We start from the raw sequence: 20,633 nt of genomic DNA, 5'->3' as shown, positions 1-20,633 counted from the left end.
CAGACCTTCACGTATTTAAAGTTATTGAGTCTCCGTGAAATTTTCTCTTTTAGTCCAAATATTACATGACTTCCAGATCTCTCGCCAACCTTGATGTGGCTCCTTTAAATACAGTACTTCTTTGATTCTCAATTTTCTTTAACATTTTTTTAATGTTTTTTAAAATTTATTTTGAGAGACAGAGAGAGAGAACACACGCATGTGAGCAGGGGAGGGGCAGAGAGACAGGGAGAGAGAGAATCCCAAGCAGGATCTGTGGTGACAGCACAGAGCCAATGCAAGGCTTGATCTCACCAAGTGTGAGATCATGACTTGGGCCGAAATCAAGAGTCAGATGCTTAACCACTTGAGCCACTGAGGTGCCCCTCCTTTAACATTTCTGATGCCCAGAATGGGACAGGCAGACAAGATGGTGACCATGCGAACACCTTCAATATTATCACTATGGGTCACAATTTTAATTTTCACTTCAAAACTTTATTTGCCTAATTTCATCTTGCATTAGCCTAATTACTTTCTGGTCTGTACCCTACAGTGGTAATATTTTGCTTTAGAGATTTCTAACTTTCCAATATCCCTAGGAATTTAAACCTCTTCCCCAACTAACTGCGGTACAACTAGGCAACAAGGACTCCGGCTTGTTGAAAAAGCCTAAGGAATCCCCACACTTTCTTGGCACTGATGGCATACAGGAAGAGAGCAAGTGAGGATGGTAAATCATCATCCGAGTTATCAAAGATGTTCCTGTTTGCCGCGAGCACAATGATGGCCTTCAAGGATTCCATCTTGGAGTCTGGAACCAGCCTAGACACCGCAAGGCTGGCGGACTGGGTCACCAGTTCTGTTTTCCAGATGCCCTGTCCTCCTAGCGCTCCCCTCCCTCATTACTCATTCCTCTAAGAAATGGAATGAGGCGTCCGAGAAAAGGCTGAGTGGTCAGTTATCAGTTCAGAATTACTAAGAGTGAGACTTTCTGTTGCAGTATTATCTTTAAAAAAACTCTTGGGTAAAAATAAAACGTAAAATCCAGGTTGAAGATTGAGACTATGGGCCAAAGCAATAACCCCTAATACACAAAAGGGTAACAAACTGCTTCTTGATTCAAACCTGGCTTGAATAAACATTCTTAAAAATGTATGCTAAAAAAAAAAAAAATGCATACCCTCCCTTATCTCTTTTGCATGCATTATCAAGCAATCATTTAATACAGGGGTCAGTAAACTACAGTCCTGTTCCAAATACAGCCAGCCCCCTATTTCTGCAGACAAGTTTTTACTGGAACACAGACACACCCATTTGCTTACGTGGCTATTTTTGTGTTATAATGGCAGAGTTGGGTAGGTGTGACAGGGACAGTATGGCCGTATTTCCTAAAATATTTACTGTCCAATCCTCTATAGAAAAAGTTTTCCAACCCCTGTATATTAGAATTCTTCAGAGAAACAGAACCAACACACCCACACACACACACAACAGCCCCCCCCCCCCCCCCAAACACACACACAGTGAGAGGAAGAAAAGGGACTGACTGAATTTAAGGAACTGGCTCACATGATTATAGGTATTGACAAGTCTGAAATCTGAAGAGCAGGACAGCAAGCAGAAAATCCAGGAAAAAGTTAATGCTGCAGTCTTGGGTCCAAGGCAACCTCAAGGCAGAATCTTTCTTCGGGGAACCTCAATCTTTTCTTTTAAGGTCTTCAACTGATTAGAAAAAGTCCACCCACATTATGGAAGGTAATGTGCTTTACTTAAAGTCTATTGATTTAATGGGGCGCCTGGGTGGCTCAGTCGGTTAAGCGTCCGACTTCAGCTCCAGTCACGATCTCGCGGTCCGTGGGTTCGAGCCCTGCGTCGGGCTCTGGGCTGACGGCTCAGGGCCTGGAGCCTGCTTCCGATTCTGTGTCTCCCTCTCTCTCTGCCCCTGCCCCGTTCATGCTCTGTCTCTCTCTGTCTCAAAAATAAATAAAAAACGTTAAAAAAATAAAGTCTATTGATTTAAATGTTATTAATCACATCTAAAAAATACCTTCATAGAAACATCTAGACTGCTGTTGAACTAAACAACTGGCCATCATAGCCTACCCAGGTTGACACAAAATTCATCATCACACCCTGATGTTATAATTGAGTCTTATTCCAGAAATCTACTAAGAATATATGTGTTGATCTTTTATATCATTTCTCAAGTGGTTACTATTTATTATATGATTATTATTTATTATAAAGCAATAAGTCAGAACTACATATAGCAACATAACTATGTACCTCCTAGAGAGAAACTAATAATAAAATCCCTTTTCATACTCTAAAAACCCAACTACAAATAATCCCATCCAAATTAAGTTTACTTATACATCCTTATGATTGTTTAGGATGCTATCAAATCCTATTCTCTAAACAGCTCTAAAAATATTAGAGCAGATTTAGTCTCAATTGATTTAAATTCAATCTTGATTTAAAGCAGGGAATCATGTGATTCCTTTGGTGATTATACATTTAAGAGTTGGTTATCAAGAAGCATATCTATTGATAAGAAGCAGCCCAGTAAGCTGCTGTTAACTTAAATCTAGTTCGACTTTCAGTCATAAGTACCTCCAAAATCCAAAACTTCAGATACTAAAATACGCCTTCATAGTAGGAAAAAAAAAAAGTACTTTCCCCCTTAAATTAGCAAAGAACAGTTATGTAATTGTTGCTAGAACAATTTGGTTTTTAGGTACTTTCACTGCAGATGTATGCTGCTGTGATCTTTCTATTTCTTAGTCTGAAGTTTATTTGTCTTGCCTTCAAATTCAAACTCTCTTTTTTGGAAGAATAACTTACCTACACTGCATATACACAGTAACTTTTCTATATAAATCCACAGCACTATTTCCAAATTCAGTTCGACACAGATACACCTCAGACCCATGTATGCAGTCTAATAATGAAGGATGCCAACCAAAACTAAAAATCTGGTTCTAATGAATGAACTGTAAGAACAACTTTATAGCCAAGCTCTATTTTTTTTTTTTTTTTTTTTTTTTTTTTTTTTGGCGGGGGGCAGGGGCGGGGGGAGCTTATCTTTAACTCATTTATTGAAAAACATCCACTAACTACTCTATGCTTACACTATTGGGGATAAAATAGAAAATGTGATTCCATCCCTGTGCTCAAAGAACTTAAAGTTTATGAGATCATTTTAATTGAAAGTTAAAACTAACTGAAAAAACAAGGAAAGTTTTTAAGGCATTGTGAATTAAGTCATCGAAGCAGTTGAAATCAAAAATAGTAGTAGCAATACAAATATGCTTTACTATCTCCTGTCTGAACCAAGTCTCTCCTTTGACCTCATATCTCGGGCAGCTATCCCATTTTTCCGGACTTTTCACAAGAAAACTTATTTAAAAATTTTTTTTAATGTTATTTATTTTTGAGAGAGAGAGAGAGAATGGGAGAGGGGCAGAGAGAGAAGGACACACAATCAGAAGCAGGCCCAGGCTTTGCACTGACAGCAGAGAGATCGACGCGGGGCTCGAACTCACAGACCACAAGATCAGAACCTGAGCTAAAGTCGGACGCTTAACTGACTGAGCCACCCAGGTGCCCCACAAGAAAACTTATGTTAACGATCATCCCAATGCACTGTCTCTACCCCCTCTAACTTCCTGTTAGTTCCTGAACCAACTCCAGCTGGCTTTTCAGCCCCGTATTCTACTGCTATCACTCCTGTTCAGGTCACCATAGCCCTCCCTTGCTGCTAATTCTCAATACTCAAGTTACTCTAGCAGAACTAATTATGCTCTTTTTGTTTGCCAAATTGACAGTGAATTCTCCGACTAAACTGGCCGGTGGGAACCCCTTGACGTGGGATCCTTTGTTCCTTCAGCTACTTTCCAAGAAGATCTAGCTTATTGTTCGGGTTATTACAGATCAGAATGTGGGTGGTAGGAGGTACATGACAGATCATTCCTGTGAATACTAGCGACACTGCTACCAGACCAGCTTAATGACAGACCTAAGAAAATACAGTATTCCGATCAATCCTTCCAGCTGAATTCCAACTGCATTCCTTTCTTCCTAACAAATGTGTTCTAATTAATTTCTTTATACCAGATCTACTTACATTTTACGTCTTTATTAAACTGTGTCTTTCCTTTGTTATCCTCAGATGTCACTGTGATTTTATTGACAACCGCAGTCCATGCCTTCCTCGCTGACCTCATCTCATGCCCCCTCCCCTTCTTGGGCAGAAGGCTTCAGCCACTCCAGGCTGTCTTGCTTCTTGAAAGTGCTAACATCGTCCCCTCTCTAGATCCTCTGCACTTGCATTTAACTGGTTGGTAGGAGACCCGGACTCTGGTCCAATCTTCCTAATATGTGTGACTTTGATCACGATATTCAGCTGATCTGTGCTTTGATTTTGTTGTTGAAACAAAAACTTGTACTTTACCTGGACAGTTCCTCTGGCTCTAAAATTATCCTCAGTCCTACACTGTCTGATGTATTCTGACTTTTAAAAGACAAGGAGAAAAGTCACTCTTCAAATAAATTTATCAGTGGGTTTATGTGAACTGTTTTGTCAAGGACAGAGTGGTAGCTTCAGAACAGAAACGAAGAGAAAGGATAAGGCCTCATAAGGCAGAACTTCCCAACACATGGCTTCCAACTGGGCTCCAGACTAACATCCTAACAGCCCTAACCACAAACATCATGCCAGGCAGTCTGCAGTCCTCCCTGGGTCCCCACACAATTCCTTAAAAACTCATTTTATAATAGGAAAGCCATCATCTCTTTTAAAATGGAAACTGATAACGTCATCTCACTAAAAACCCTCCCATGGCTTTGCACTGAATTTACAATAAAGTCCAATCTCCTTTACATAGGCCTCCATGGTCGACCATGATCTATCTGGCTCCTACTTACGTCCCCAAGACCACTTCTCCTCACTCATCCTGCTGCGCACCAAGCTACAAACAGGCTGGCCTTCTCTTCCTAGAACATACTAAACCTTACTGTCTTTACCCTGTCTGCAAAGCTCTTCCCCAGCTCCATTGTTGGCTAGCTCTTTATCATCCTTCAAATTACGATTTCCATGTCAGTTTCTCACAGAGGCCCTCCTGTCCAGTTCACCCCTGCGATCATCACAATATACTGTTTCTTTCTTAGCACTTAGTGCAATCTGTTAGAGGTTTCTTTCCCATGTCTCTCACTGAGGTTTGAGTCCTGGCTCTGCCCCCTGTTTGAGGTTTTATCTTGGCCAAGTTACTTAGCCACTCTGAGCTTTATCTCAATATTTATCCCACTGGGCTGTTTTATGAATTAAACTACATGAGGTACATAAAAGCACCCAGAATAGAACCTGGTGTTAAATAGCAGGGCTCGATAAATGTGAGCTGAATATGGAACGTAAGTATCACAAAAGAGGGAAGTGCCAGGAGTATGCGTTCCCCAAAGTTTGGTGTTAACTGCCTTATAAACAACCTGGAGTAACAAGTATACACTGCATTTTTAGCTTGCAGGAATGCCACAAATTTCTGGAGGATGCAATGAGAAGTTGAGGGAAAGAAGTTGCTGGAAGAGTTTTTCAGTGCGAATAAGCAGAAGAATGCAGGTGAATTACAGTGGGGGCAAATTAATATGAGAAAAACTAAATCGGCTGTTTGTTAATTTTTGTGTGTGAGAGAGAAAGAGTGCAAGTGGGGGGTGGGGGAAGGGGCGGAGAGAGAGAGGGAGACCCGGGATCTGAAGCAGGCTCCAGGCTCTGAGCTGTCAGCACAGAGCCCGACAAGGGGCTCGAATCCAAGAACCATGAGATCATGACCTGAGCAGAAGTCAGACGCTCAACCGACTGAGCCACCCAGGGGCCCCTAAACAAGTGATTCTTTAAACTATATTTTCTTTTCCTGCCCCTTCCAGAGCTCCTTTCTTGCCAATTTGTCCCCACCTGCACCCCGCCCCCACGCCCACCATGCCCTGTCCAGGTTCTGAGAGAGCCTGACACACATCAGAATCTCTGTATCAGGACTGGAGCTGCATCACCGTGGGGAAAGTCAGCCTTCCCAGGTGGTTTAATGCATTCCTCCTGCCTCTAACCCAGAATTTATTTCTAACAAACTATACTGAGCTAAACCATGTGCTAGAAATTACCAAAACAACCACGCAAGACTGGAAAACCTTTCCCAGAAAATGGCACAATGCAACCTCAAAGACAAAAGATGAACCAGAGTCAGCCAGACAATATAAACCACGAGACAGGAAGTCTCTACCTTAAAAATAGGATACAGTCCAAAAGGTTATGCAAGGCATTTGTCATCTGGGTGGTGAGGCTTCCGTATTAGCCATCAAAAGCTTTTCTAATGCATAACCCACCTGCAACTATATTGCAAAATTATAAATGAACAATGTTACAAAAAATTAGAAATTCTGTGGAGAGAAGCCTTTTGAACTGCAACAACCACACTCACTTCCTTTCCACAACTATAGACAACAGCCAGGAGTCCTGGATTAGCTGGTTTGGGAAAGTACCACACACTGAGAGGCTTCAACACCAGAGAACTGTTTTCTCAGTTCTGGAGACTAAAAGTCCAAGATCAAGGTGTTAGAAGGATTGGTTTCTCCATAGGCCTCTTTCCTTGGCTTGCAGATGACCATCTTCTCTCTGTATTTCACATCATGTTACCTCTGTACATCTCTATAACCAAATTTCCTCTTCCTAGGACACCAGTCGGATTAGGACCCACCCCAGTTAACTTAATTATTTTAACCGAATTATTTCTTTAAAGGCTCCATCTCCAAATACTGTCATATTCTGAAATCTTGCAGGTTAGAATTTTAAGCTATGGGTTGTGGGGAGACACAATACAGCCCCTAACACTCTCCAAATAAGACTGAAGTTCAAGCAGGGTGAAGTCTGGTGAGAGTGAGAGGGCATCGGCGGGCTGGTGAGGGGCAGGAGTCCAATGTCAAGGGGTGAGAAGAAACTAAAGGAAGGGACAGTATGCTGAATGCTTACTATATGCTGGGGATTGTATTAATATTTTTTAAATGTTTCTCTCATTTAAGCCTTATAGCATCTGTCAGGGAGGTATTATTATAATTTTAAAAGTCAGGAAGATAGTCTTACAGAGGTAAAATAACTTTTCTAATGTTATTCAAGTCATAACATATGGAGCTAGGATCTAAATATAAGTCTGCCTGACTCCAAAATTCTTTCAAGGATTCCACGTGGCCTCCTGGGCTCTGATTACACACCCCCTGGGCTTCTCTGTCCAGGACAGCCGTTCCTCCTTCGTCGCTCTCACATCCTACTGGCCTGCTTAATACCATGTGGCTCCCTGTCACTTCTGATTCGGGACGCACTGGAGAGCAGGGTTTAAAATGTCCTCTTTTTCACCCTTCTTCCAGCAACTAACTTAAACACAACCTAGAACCAGATCGTTTTACAAACTTTGGACACAAATAACTTAAATATTTGGTCATATTTCAGGGTAGTAGTTGGACCTTGGCTTTCCTGAGTTCTCAATTCAGGAACTGGGGAGGACACTGAACCTCGGGCCCCTAGGACAGGAGTGAGACAGCGATGCAGGAAAGATTAGGAGATGGAACAGGGGTTTGCTGATCCCTCGTCAGCAGTAGCGGGAAAGAAAGATCATTTTTGAGGTCAGCACTCCCCAGCGCACACACCCCTATGGTACGTCTCCCACTTGTAGAAACTGGCCATGAAGACAGACACAACTTTCATCTCTCCTGAAATGGTAATTTGTATTTCTTACACATCAAAATCCTCCCGGTTAGAAGTATTTTTCTCTCTCTCAAGAATCTATTTTAGTAACTTGACCATATCACTGCTCCAGATAGCTAAGAAGCTCTAATCTACAGAAACAGTATAAAATGCAACTTACCCAACTAAAAGCTGGGAACACGCACTTGAATCATTAAGAATGTGTAGGTCTTTCAATACATCAATTTTTAAAGGGAAGTCCCATGATTTTAACTTTGTCCCATGATTATGGCCCTGAAAAACTTACTGCCACTTTCCCCTTGGCGAAGAGGAGGGCGACTCCTAAATCACGGACTGTACTAAGCAGTGCAGTTAAATAAGGAAATCTGATCTCAGGGTTGGTCCCTTGATCTTTGTGTCCTCCTTTCAAGGCTTACTCAATGGAATCCTATAATCCCCAGTCTCAAATTAAAATAGAAGAGATTCCCCGTGCCAGCAAGTTGTGCAGATCTCAGTGCACACAGAGTTACTCATCCTGTTAGAGAGAATCGTATGGGCCCTCCCTCTTCCACACATGGCCATAATCACCTCAAATACCTACAGTGCCTGGGTCTTTTCAAGACCAACTGCCTCTCTTTCCAATTCCAGACGCCCTTGTTTGGGTTGGGCCTGGCAGGCATGGCTGATTCCTGTGAACCATGCAAGGCTCTAGGAGACACCACACCCCCTGCAAAGTCCCACCTGGTTCCCGCATAAGGGTTGTCCACTATGAGGAAGACAGTCAAATAGGGATTTCAGATCCTGAAAACGTTTCCTACACTGGTCAGAAACAAGGTTGCCAAGTTGGAGGGGCGTTCATGATTACACTGTCCAACATAAACTATCACCTTTCCTACACGTTTATATACATATTTATTTATGGGTAGCAAGCAAAAATGCCACTCGCGGTGTGGTTATTTCGGCACTTAAAAATGCGTATGATAATACAGAGATAATTGTTGTAGTATATCTTTAATGTCATTAGATCAATCTCATGATCTGGTAGAATCATCACAGAGGACAATACTGAGAGTGTTTTGTCTTCACTACCAACCATTAGCTGTCTTGATTAAGTAGAAAAATTAATGCTTATTTGCTTCTACAAGGAAACGGGCAAACTTCTAAAACCTCCTACAGTTAGCAACTACATGTCGAGTACTAAATGACCAGGGTACCTATTACACAGTGCATTAATACGTTTAAAAATTGAACAAATATTTCTACGCTTGTGTAAATTCTTTGGCATTTATGCAGTACTCCAGAGGAAGGAACCGTAGAAAGCTGTGATTCCAACCTTTGTGTCTACGAGGCTCATCAGAATAGAATTCACAGCAGCACCCCTGAAGGGAGGAATCAAAAGATTTAAAACAACATCAGCACCAGCAACAATTCCTGCAGTATTGCACTGGGTCACAATGTCTATTCGCACACGCAAGGGTATCAAAGGGGGACTCATCCTTCAGTACTGAGTCACTGGGAAGCACTATTTTCTCTTGTAACTTCACGGCCACATATTCACATAGTAAACCCACACACACAATCTTTCTTTGATCTCAGCTTGAATTAGTACTTCCCTTCTTACTTGCAAGCAGCCATCCCTTTGCCCTAGACTGCAATTACTCACACGGCACCAGCAGTCTCCACCTGACAGTAACTGCAGCAATGTATATTCAGTTGCAGCAAATTTGATACAATTTGACATCATCATAAACTGGCAGTCCGCAGATGAAAAATCTTCACTGCCTCTGCTGTATGATCCATTATGTTACAATAGTGCAATAGTATACAAATACCGCCAATCATATGGCAGACATATTCATTCATTCGTGTACGTAGGAAGTTCTAAAATTTGTGTACAGAATTGAGTAAGACAGTCATCAATATTTGGACTGAGTCTCTTCCTTGCTCATTGTGTGAGCTGCATCCTGTTTCCTGCCTGGATGTCTCCCCAGTTGTACGTACTGATTTTCGCTTCTGTTTGTAAACCATTTTCACTTACCCTAGACCTGCAGGCAATACCGATTCGTGAACTGTGTAGTCCCTGTATGGTGGGTAAGGATCTAGTTCATGATTAATACCGTAGGTTACTGAAGCATCCATAGAAACAGGTAAGTTTCCCCCACTTCTCCCCGCCAACTCATGTTACCAAGTGTATATACCATTTACACTTGTGAACGTGTTGCTTTTTAAAAAGATAAAATTTCTACCAGTTAGCATTAATGCTCTGGATACTCAAAAACTGTTGGTGAATTTTAGACTATGTACAGTGGGCCAGCAGCTCTCAACATCTCTGCCTTGGGCGGACCTGATGGCCAGCATTTCATGAGGGACACACTCTCCAGGAATGAAGCCTGCCTCATGGGCAAAACGGGATTATTCACAATTCCCAGACCACCAACTTTCCTGCTGGGCCATAAGGACAAGGCAGTTAAAAACTGTTACAGTGACATTGGTGTGGACCTCACAGACACCTCTGGAGACTTTCAAATCTGGATGTTTACAAGGGCATACATATACAGGCTTCTCTGGAATCACACTTTCATAAAAAATCACCTGCTAGGAAAACTGTATGCTGATCCTCAAAAAACAAACAAACAAACAAAAATTAAACTACCATATAATCCAACATTACATTTCTGGGTGTATACCCAGAAGAATTGATCTCAGGGACTTGAACAGGTATTCACTTGCACACCCATGTTCAAAGCAGCATTGTTCAGAACAGCCGCAAGGTGGAAACAACCTAAATATTCATCAACCAATGAATGGATAAATAAAACGTGGTCTATACATACAATGCAATATTACTGATCCTTAAAGAGGAATGAAATCCTGACACACGCTGCGACACGGATGAACCTTGAAGACATTATGCTTAAGTGAAATAAACAGACACGAAAGAACAAATACATGATCCCACTTATGTAAGTTACCTAGAAGAGTCAAATTCATGGAGACAAAAAGTAGAATGATGGTTGCCAGGAGCCAAGGGGAGAATGGGGACCTATTGTTTCATGGAGACAGAGTTTCAGTTGGAAAAGATGAAAAAAATGCTGGAGATGGATGGTGATGGCTGCCCAGCCATGTGCATGCAATTAATGCCACTGAACAGCACACTTAAAACTGTTAAAATGGCAGATGGCGGGGCACCTGGGTGGCTCAGTCGGTTAAGCGTCCGACTTCGGCCCAGGTCATGATCTCACGGCTCATGAGTTTGAGCCCCACATCGGGCTCTGTGCTGACAGCTCAGAGCCTGGAGTCTGCTTCGGATTCTGTGTCTCCTTCTCTCTCTGCCCCTCTCCTGCTCATGCTCTCTCTCTCTTAAAAATAAACAAACATTTAAAAAAATTTAAAAAACAAATAAAATAAAATTGCAGATGGCTACAATAGTACATTTATTATGTTATAAATATTTATTTAACATATATATATTTAAAAAATTTTTTTAAGCTTATTTATTTATAAGAGCAGGGGAGGGGCTGAGAGAGAGAGAGAGAGAGAGAGAGAGAGAGAGAGAGAATCCCAAGCAGACGAGGGGTTCAATCTCACAAACTGTGAGATCATGACCTGAGCCAAGATCAAACTGGACCCAACCTACCAGCCACCCAGGAGCTCCTGAGTTATATATATTTTACCACAATAAAAAGTTTTAAAAAATCACTTGCTCTAGAGCCTATACTCAAACTGAGAAATTAAGGTAATATCCAACTCGAGCTAAAGTTTTCTTTCTCACATCTGGCTGTTTCCACAATTAAGGGTTTTTGTTCTTTAATCTTTTCAGAAAAAGGAACCTCAGAAGTGGTAAACAGAGAAAAAACTCTGCTGAGACGTAGATGTCTGGCTAGGCATTTCCAGTGAAATGCTTCATTCATGAGCCTTCCCAGATTCTCAGTGCTTGGGATTCAAAAGAATGTCTGGGCAAAATTACAAATTCCACTCCTTCTTGACCTTCTCAGTCAATAGGAAGTGGATGAAACTGTGAATGAAAATCCAAGGACCTCAAGGGTCTTGGACATCCACTTCATACACATATCGGTCTTGGACTGTTAGCCTTAACTCAAAGTTAAATTAGGTGCAGCATACTCTGTTCAACAAGGGGGGGCGCAGGGAAAGGGGAGTTGAAACATTTAGAAGATCTTCCTTTTTTTAATCTAAAAGGGATAAAAAAAAATGTCAGCATGTCATGGGGAGATTTCAGTCATCTGAAAACTATTAAAACAGAGTCTGAGTGCTTCGAGCAAAATGCATTTCACTTTTCAGTGATTATTTTAACTAGTGCTAATATTTTATATGTTCTAAATTATTTCTAATTGCTCTTTTAAATTTTCAAATGGATTCTACAATTAGTTTTATCAAAATTCTTATTACAGATGATTATACTTCAATATCCAGAAAGGGGGGAAAAAAAAGGTATTTGATTGTTGAATTTGTGTCTTAGTTTGCTAGGGATGCCGTAACAAAGTGCTGCTGACTGGGTGGCTTAAACAATAAAACATTTATTTTCTCAAAGTGCTGGAGGCCAGAAATCTGAGATCAAGATGTCAGCAGGCTGGGTCTCCTCCGAGGCCTGGCTCCTTGGCTTGTAGACAGCCATCTTCCCCCTGCATCTTCACACGGTCTTTCCCGTGTACCTGTGTCCAAACTTCCTCCAACGAGTATTAGAACTCATCCTAATGACCTAATTTTAACTTAACTACGTCTTTAAAGGCTCTCTCTCCAAACAAAGTCAGATTCTGAGTTACAGAGGGTTAGGGTTTCAACATGAATTTGGGGGGAGTGAGGGAGGGAATTCAGCCCATAACTTGAAACCATAAAAATATTACAAAGCTGTTTACGAACATCTGAGTGATCAAATAATAAAAAGGTAAAAGAGATAATACTCTCATAAAGGATTCACGTTCTTTGATGCCTAAAATGTCTACCGGGCTCACAAAAGGCTCAAATAAACACGTTTAATTTGTCTCCTTTCATTTAAGCAAAAGTAAGTATCGAATACTATTGTCTACAATCCTCTGTGTCAGGGAGACATTGTTAGGGTTCTCATTAAATTTTCTGTGGATTATCTACATATAATAAGAAAGTTCAGCTTGCCTAATAGAGTAAAGCCTTCTTAAAATTTGGATTGAATAATTTCAGATCTCCCAGCAATCCACACCCTGGTATATAGGTTTCTTTTTGATAAACTTTTAAAATTTGGGGTCTTCAGAGTAGAGTCAGTAATAAATTCAAAATAAAAATTCAATATCCACATTATTAAATTCTCAGTTCTTATTTTATGTGACATGTATTTGTTGATTCCTACCTGCTCTCTAAGACCCCTTTCCCCCTTCCTCACCTCCCTTCCCCCCTCCCTCAAGCTTCTCCTTCTCAGTCTTCTTTGCTGGGTCCTAGTCATCTCTTGAACTCTCAATGTTTTGTCTCTACTCACTTCCCATTTATTACCCCAGGTGGGACAAATGTATCCAGTGTTAACTCTCCGAATCCATTTATATGCTGAAGATTCCCAAATGTATTCCTCCAGTCCAGACTTTCTCCTAAATGCCAAAGTCACAAATCCAAATGCTCACTCCACATCTCTATTTCAATGTTAACATACCCACCACTGGTCTAAGATCACCTCCTTCTACCTGCAATTTTTCCATCTCAGCTGACTGCCATCCTTGAGGGTGTTTAGCCCCAAAACACTGGAATCCTATTTACTCTTTTTTTTCCACAACTCAGGTAAATAGGTCTGGAAATTCTGTGGTTACTACTTTGAGAATACATCCACTACCCCCATTACGGTCTGATATACTATTTTTTCTCACCTGGACTGATGAAGTAGTCTACTTGTTACACAGCAGTAGGAACGATCTTTAAACATAAGTCAGAGTACGTCACTGTAGTACTCAACATCCTGCAATGGATCACTTCTCTCACCCCAAAATCTTCCCAGTGGTCTACGGGGCCCTATATAATCTCTGCCTTTTCCACACCCCTTCGACCTTGTCACCTATGTCTCTTGCCCCATTCCCTCCTCTCCAGGCAAAATGATCTCCTTATTCCTCCTCTAACTGCTTGCAGACTCCTGTCTTAGGACTTTCAGCTGGACTGTTCCATCTCCCTGTGATGCATTTCTTCCTCACACCAGCATGGTTCAATCCCTCAGCATCTCTAAGGTTATTGCTCAAATTTCATGAGCGCCCTTCCCCCCACTGCTACCATATTTAAAATGTGAATCTTCCACTGGCATTCCCAATCCTCTTTGCCTTGCTTTTTGTCATGACACTTAGGTCATAGAAGCTACTTGTTTAGGTTTCTTTTTTTTTTTTTTTTTTTTTTTAAACTTTTTTATTTATTTATTTATTTTTGGGACAGAGAGAGACAGAGCATGAACGGGGGAGGGGCAGAGAGAGAGGGAGACACAGAATCGGAAACAGGCTCCAGGCTCCGAGCCATCAGCCCAGGGCCTGATGCGGGGCTCGAACTCACGGACCGCGAGATCGTGACCTGGCTGAAGTCGGACGCTTAACCGACTACGCCACCCAGGCGCCCCAAGGTTTCTTATTTGTTCTCCCTACCCCTGCAACTAGAATGTTAACTTTAAGAGCAGCAAATATTTTTGAATGAATGAATAAATTAAAAGGGCATTCTTTAAATCATGGATGGTTGAAACGTACTCAATTCTTGGATTTGGTAATTATTTGTTAAATGCACGTTTAGGGGGGCCTATAATGAATCCCTACTCCTTACCGCCTTCCAATTGACATCCTGCTCTCAGTTCTTAGCTTTTAGTATGTCCTAGTCCTGGAATAGGGGACATTTCATTAAAAATATGCTATGATCCAAGCCTGATTAAGGCAAACCGGTCTCTCTCCTTCACCCCTGCACATTCACTGACCTCCCTAGAGATGCCCTGGATAATCATTGGTCGTAGTTAAGTACATAAATCTCTTACTGTCTTTCTTCCTAAAACATGTCATATGGACTTGCCTACTTAGAAATAAATTCGATCACAGATTAGCCCCTGAAGTTTGGAGCAGGCTTATGACTTCCAGTTCGCAGCTCATAATAGAAATCTCTTACCTTGTCTGTAAGTGGTATCAGGTGTCTCTCATGACACCTTGACGTCAGCTGTTTTGCGGCAGGCTGCTTTTCCCATTTGTACCCCCAAAGTGAATAACATGTGCGGTAGAGAGACTATATTTTAAGGCACACCATCTTTCATATCCCTGCAAATTTGGTGAGAAGCCACACTTCAGATTCATCTACCTACAACTTTGAGATGACTCTTGGGCCCCCAAAAAGATCAGGGACAGACTCCTGTCTGAATTTCAAGACACCTCGTTTGAAACACACCCTTCAAATACGGTGAAAATCCAATGTTTACATAATGCAACTAACACAGAGGCAGAAACTTGATTTTTTTCTCTCTATAAGAAAATACATAACCATGACAAAGCATTTCAGTTTTCCAAATTTCACTGAATTATAATCCAATAAGCCTATAAAGTTCTTGGAAATACATGAACTGCTTTTTACAAGGATTATATCTACCATAAGATGATCATGAAAACAAAGTGCCTTAACACTGCTGTATTCTTAGGATATTGGTTTTAAAGGACATTTAAAGAACAAGTTTTTTTTGTTTACTGGTGTTTATTTTGCTGATGCACTCCTCTGCTCCTGTAGGGTGGCAATGCTTGTGGATAAATCCAGAGAGGTCAAATTAAGTATAACAGGAATGCTTAATTTACACTTCACAGGAGGGGAAATTTCGGGATGCCGCGGAGAAATACTGACAAAGAAATAAAACTCAATCATCTATAAAAGCCCTTCTCTGTCATTTGCATTTTTAAAATGTAATCACCAACATGTCTAAAATGAACTGCCATCAAGTACGCATTTCAGAGTGCAGAGAAGCGCTAAATGATAAATGCGGCATGTAGTTTTCGCTGAAGAGTGCCTCCAAATAAAAATGGATTTTGTAACATTTCTGGCACTAATATTGATAATTGAATTTAAAAGTCGCAGTCAGATGAAAAGTCAAGTGAGGGAAAATGCTACACAAACGTTTCACAATGTGACATAATTCTGAAAGGAACAATTTCAAGCAATCGTGGTTTGTTACTTTACTGCTACCATATGCTTCTTAAGAAATCAGGTCACCTACCTCCTCCCTGCTGCCCTCGCCCCACCCCCTGCCCTGCAAATTCCACCTTTTTGCACTCTCAGCTTTGACTGAGATAAAAATTAAGATCTTACGATAAATTACCCTTAAGGGAATTGAAAGATATTTCAACAATTTTCTAACGAACTATGAAAGAAATTAATTCAATTATGTCCTACTTTTATTATTAGTTCCCTGTGGTACCTCTAAGTGGTAATATAAAATCATCGGGTTCCACATCATATTGAGACTGTCTTTCCAAACGATCTTTCTTTGGAAAACTGTTTTCCCAACAGAGAACATTAAGGATCTCTGCCATGTTCTAATATATCATTCTGCAAGTTAGTATTTCTACAGTCATGACAAACAGTGCTGGGGTCTCAGGGGACTCATGAACTCACCGCTTCCTAGAGAAAAGGAGGCTGAGGGATGTGATACAGCCATCAAAATACATGAAAACAGCACTATAAATTATAAAATGTAAGTCATGTTTCCATCACGAAAAAGCACAAATTTCCCATCAAGACAAAAAGTAAAAGCAAACAAAAACATTCATGAGAATTTTCTCACTGAGAACTCATCCACGTTCATTTCTGGGATATGTGACTTTTTTTTTTTTTTTTTGGTCTTCCTGGCACTTCTTCCTACCATGGAAGCCAGAAAGATCAAACACCTGCTCTTGCTGAACCCTGCTGCCCGGGACACGGGCACAACAACCTCAGCTCGGCCAGACGATGCTCCTGGAATCATCTTTACAGAGTCCTAGCGAGCGGTGGTGGTAGTTCCTGCACTCCTTGAGGGCCGCCACCAGGACGGGGGCTCCCACAAAAGGCCATTCCTCTGGTACAATGTCAGCTTCGCTTCACCCACCTGTTCTTGGGTTTTGCCTATTTTCTAAGCTAGTTTCTACAGTCTTTCCATCAATGGAAAGGAGTTGTTTTCAGGAAGTTCTCTGCTTCCTCAGGTTCATCCACCACATCACATGCCCTGAGCTGGGAGCACAGTAAAAGCTGCCCAGGCACCAGGTAGGAAAGGACGGAGCTGAAAGAGCCACATAGTTCATAGCAGGAGCAGGAACTGCTGGTCGTAATTCTACTCTGAGATATTTACATGTGGTCAGATTCATAATATAATTAGAAATTCATTACTACCGAATGCTCTCCATCAGCTCTTTTTTTTACCTACTTTACTGATTATTCGTTCATGCTGGCCCAGCAACCAATTCGTAGGCTCATAGGAGCAGGGAATTTTGTTTTCCATTTCTGCGTTCCTACCTCTTGGCTAGGGGGGTGGCATTCTGAAAGGGAATAGCCCCTCTCCTTCTGCCCAAGCCAGACAGAAGGGTTCAGGGTTCCCCACCCCTGCCCCGAGGTACTTTTTTTCCTAGCTATTAGGAAAAGATCTCCATTAAGTTTTCCTCTAAATCACCTCCGTAGGGGAAAGGGCCTGGCACATAACACGATTCAATAATGCTTTTGAATGAACCCTACTCAAACCCCTGACGCTGACTTCTTTCTAATGTTGCGGAAATGTTCCATCCCTAGAGACGATTAATTGCCGTGATTTAAGAAAGCATCCCTTTAGCTTTTGTTTAATTACTGGAAACACTGGAGCACGTATTTAATTTAACGGCATGGGTGACATTCTCAGTAAGCACTCAACAGTAAACTTTCTACAACAAGCCTTAGTTTAAATTGACTTTTTACTGCTGAATCCTATTCTTTGACTCATTTACATTATGCAATTGTGTGTTTATACATGAAAAATGGATAGAATAAGACTTATTAAAAATCACAAAGAGATCACTTCATCCAACAATTATGGAGCACCTCTACATGCTAACCACCACGATGACTGTTGTCTCTATCATACAAGACATGTTCTCTCTAACAAGATTTAATAGCAAGCAGTAATGCTGCGTCACTGAATACATCAAAAGAAAAAGAATTTTCTGACACACTAAATGGAACCAAAAAGGCATTAAGCAGAGTCTTCTTTTCTCCTACCTTCCCAGGGACCATTTATATGAAAGTCAAATGGTAGCACCGATCAAGAATTTGGAACATACACATTTGATTTTAGATTTGAAGAAATGTTGAGTTTTTAATCCCTCTTTCCTATAATTTAAAATCTTCAAATGATTTGAGACGCCCAAGAAGTCACACACCTGATATTACTGCGTCATTATTGTCAATGAGAAATAGTCTCTGAGTGATTTATACATTAAATATTTACATCAGTTTTCTACAGATGTACCCTCTGTGTCCTTTAAAGCTATTTTAGTAATTATAGATGGTAACACTTGTATTCACAAGATCATCTACCTGTAGTTTTTTCAAAAAAAAAGCTTTAGTGTTCTGTAATTTTTTTCAAATGATAGTTTACCAAAAACAAGACCACACTTCTATCTCTGTGTGGCTCAAATTCAACTCATGATGGAAGGTAATTTACAGCCCCATTCAGTCTCCATCCTTGAGCTCGCAACGACCTCGAATTAATGGTCGACCATAGCTTAAGAGTATCCAAGTATTAGATTTTATATATTCTCTCCTTAAGGATGTTTGTTTAAAAGAAGGAAAACATGACTGTGTATCTCTCACACTGATCTCTAAGTATGCAGACTAATTCATCTGATTCTTGGACATCTTCAATAATCACTGTGGAATATAAGAGAATGCAATCATTTCTGAGGATTGCTTATTAATCAAGACTTGCAAAACAGTGAGTAAGCCCCCAATATTCTAATGGGCTCACTTCTTAACAAACTCCAGACTAAGCAATCTCCTGCCTAAGGGCCAAGTCTAGCCAGCCAACTATTTTTGTAAACAAACTTTCATTGGAACAGTCATACCCACTTGTGAAGGTATTGTCTGAGGCTGCCTTTTTGCTGCAACAGCAGAGTTGAGCAGTTGTAACTATCTGGCCCAAACTATACATCAATCTAAAGATCTGAAACCATTTTGTAAAGGCTGTTGGCTCACTTTTCAGCTGTGTTAACTCTTATTAAACGACAACAAAGTTTAACAGAGTTGCTAAATAACTCTAGAGAGATCTGGTGGGGGGTTTGAAGAGAAAGCGAGACATTTTAACATTTGTACCAGGGCGGCTGAAGTCACAGCTGACACCTTCATTGGTTAATTTGGAGAAAGGACACAGAGCTCCAACATTTACCTTCACCTACAGATGCTGGAGGGAGGGGGTTGGCCTAGATAATCTCTAAGCTATTCAAGCTTCATGATTGCTTCAAATGACTTAAGTAAAGCCATAAGCAAACTCAGAACCATGAGTACACAACTGAATAATAAATGTTTCATGGCACCTGCCTGAAGTGACAGCAGGGAAGTAATACATTTTAGAAAAATGGAAACCAGGATGGCTAAAAGAGGGTATGTGGAAGTTTCTCGTACTCTTCCTGAAGCTTTTCTGTAAGTTTGCAATTGTAACAGAAAGGCATAAAGATAGTTAAAACCAATTTTGCATGTTTGCACTTAAAAGGGAAAATTTCTGTTACCCTCCTCAACAAGCGAAGTTAACACAATAACTGCCATAATGGTTGTGTAAAACATACAAAGCATGTCCGGTACGTCCATGGAACCACGCAGGGCTGAGGCTGCGGACCACCCTTATTCCAATTCTGCATCCTAAATTGTACCCTTGGTACCTGTCTTACTTTATGGAAGCTGAGCTAACTAAAACCAAAGGGATCAAAATACAGAATAGACACAAAAGAAGCCGAGGTGGAGAGAACAGTAGGAAACAGAGGGAAGGAAAGAGGAAGCAATACTGTGAATAAAAGATCCTAGTTAATCAACAAACTATATCAACACGTTCCGACTGTTCACAAGTATTAGCAGACCTCTTTGATGTTTTCTTTGGCAGAATAGGAAGGAAACTTACTGAGAACCCTTGACTCATACAATATAAATACATCCTACGTATTTTATATGTGCATATTACAAGAAGAGATAGGACTTTAATTCTATAAAATACAAACATCACGCTAACTGAACAAGTGCCTAGAGAGCCACACACATTCACATTGTTAAATATAGAAACTAACTGTAATGAGAATCATTATCTCCGGTTTCCAAGGATACCAAGATAAGCACTACTCCTAAATTGCAGTTCATTCAGCAAAGGGCACAGAGTAATTTATATTCAGGGTCATCCTCAGCTGACAGCAGATGTAAAAGGGGGACTAGAGTAAATCACCCGGTTTATATTATTCTATTCTGTTGCCTACTCCGGTTTCCAGTTACCACCACCCTCTGGTCCCAACCCTGGCCAATGTTTTCTAGGTGAAATTTGGAAAATCTGATTGTAAATATCAACTTCCCACAGGAGAAGAACCCACAAAGGGCAGGGCAGTCTGAGATGTAATTAATGCGGGGGGGGGGGGGGGGGGGTGGTGCGGTGAGGAAGGCTGGAATTCCCACTTGCTTTGTTTATGGAAAGGAGAGGAGGCTGGTTTTGTGTGTCTGTCTCACCAGTCGCCACCCCTCCCAGTGCCTCTAAAGGAACTGTACAGTTAATTTCAACTTCCCACTCAACCAAGGCTGTCTATCCAAGCTATTAGAGCTTACCACTCCTAAACTGCCATAGTTTCTAGAATAGAAGGAAATTCACCTTCAATTTGTTCTGTCCTCTAGACTCCACAATGTAGACTTTCCTATGATTACTATTTTTGTTTCTATAGTAACAAAAATATAAAAACTACTTTCTGACAACCTCAGAGATATG

The 20,633-nt window shown here is 40.9% G+C and overlaps 1 protein-coding gene across 2 annotated transcripts in view; it reads right to left on the bottom strand.

Annotated features, from left to right (window-relative positions):
• The window catches only part of ZDHHC2 (zDHHC palmitoyltransferase 2), a 69,399-nt gene that overhangs the window by 46,525 nt on the left and 2,241 nt on the right, over positions 1–20,633 (bottom strand). The window contains exon 1 of one of the 2 annotated variants that reach the window (XM_078445386.2): positions 7,887–8,024. The exons of the other annotated variant lie outside the window; for it this stretch is intronic. The gene's annotated coding sequence lies outside the window, so the exon portion shown is untranslated. Of the gene's footprint in view, positions 1–7,886; positions 8,025–20,633 lie in introns of those variants that run through there. 2 annotated transcript variants of the gene reach the window in all.

Source organism: Panthera onca, chromosome B1 (genome assembly GCF_046562875.1).
Source record: "Panthera onca isolate mPanOnc1 chromosome B1, mPanOnc1 haplotype 2, whole genome shotgun sequence".
NCBI lineage: Eukaryota > Metazoa > Chordata > Mammalia > Carnivora > Felidae > Panthera > Panthera onca.
This window is presented reverse-complemented; position numbering and strand designations above follow the sequence as displayed.